This window comes from Pteropus medius, unplaced genomic scaffold, assembly GCF_902729225.1.
Source record: "Pteropus medius unplaced genomic scaffold, Ma_sr-lr_union100, whole genome shotgun sequence".
Taxonomy (NCBI): domain Eukaryota; kingdom Metazoa; phylum Chordata; class Mammalia; order Chiroptera; family Pteropodidae; genus Pteropus; species Pteropus medius.
In genome coordinates, this window is record NW_024356397.1 from 841,248 (window position 1) to 842,462 (window position 1,215).

The following is a 1,215-nucleotide window of genomic DNA, read 5'->3' on the forward strand; positions in this document are numbered from 1 at the left end:
CCTCCGGCGGTTAAGTTTATTCCTCTCCTTGGATAGGTGGGGAGCTCTTGGGGTTCCCCCCAGCAGCGGTGGGGGTGCTCCTGGCCCAGCACCCCAGGCAATCAGATCCGTCTGCTCCTCAAGATTGCAGTTTGCTCTCTGCCTCTTTCCCTCCTCCAGTCACCTTTAAATGCATCTTTTACTGCAGCACCACATTATATTTGCAGATCATAAAATCCACCTCTCGCGCGCACCAAGACCGTCCTGACATTACTGTTTTATGACCTTGACTTATTGTGGTCACCTGGATAATATTTAAATCAACGTTATGGTCTCTCACTTACATTAAACCTGCCAAGAGACATTCTAGAAAGGCTCTAGGAGATGAGTCAAACACAAAACACATACATGCACACACTCAGCATCTTTGGGGAGGGGGTGTCACTAAAAATCGCTAAAAACAAAAAAAAAACCACCCAATTGAGAATTATGATTCTGGAAATTTATTAGGATTTTTTCTCCATTAAGGAAGCTACATGCAAAAGATACAACATACAGAATATCTTTAAATAACACAACTGCCAGACAGGGACAGGGTGATATTTTGGTGGGGGGGGCGGGATTCTGTCTCTGCTTCACTATGTTCTATTTTTAATTTTTAATTTTTTAGTTCCACTGGATAGAATTTCTGAGATGTCAGTGAATGGGGGATGTGGAGGTGCTGGGAGGATGGGAGAAAAGGAGAAAGCAGTACAAATACGAGACTTCAAGCAGATTCTCAGAGTGACTGGGAGGTAAAGACACGAAGAGGGTTCAGTGGACGCGCTGCGCGCTACGACAAACACACAAACACTAGCTGAACTTTCCAAAACGTCTATTATTCTATGGAGGAAATGCAGCGAAGAGTGATCCTGACTGTGCTCTGCGAGATTACAGACCTTCTCTGGTTGATTTTTGTCCTCTTTTTTCCCCCCTAATCAGGTGGATCCTACCTTAACTTTGCATGGAGAACAGGATGATGTGTGTGAGTGCATGGTTGAGTGAGGGGTAGACACACACACCAGCCACACTCCCGCCCTTCTATGCGGGCACATCACACCCCAAACCCCGGCACCCCATTTCTCATGCTTTAGGTGGGCGCATCTTCGCAGCACGAACCATTGGTCCCTTTGAAAGAGTCTGAGGTCTTTGCCTTTTTTGCAGACGTGTTGCATTTATACTCAGGGAGGGTGGGGG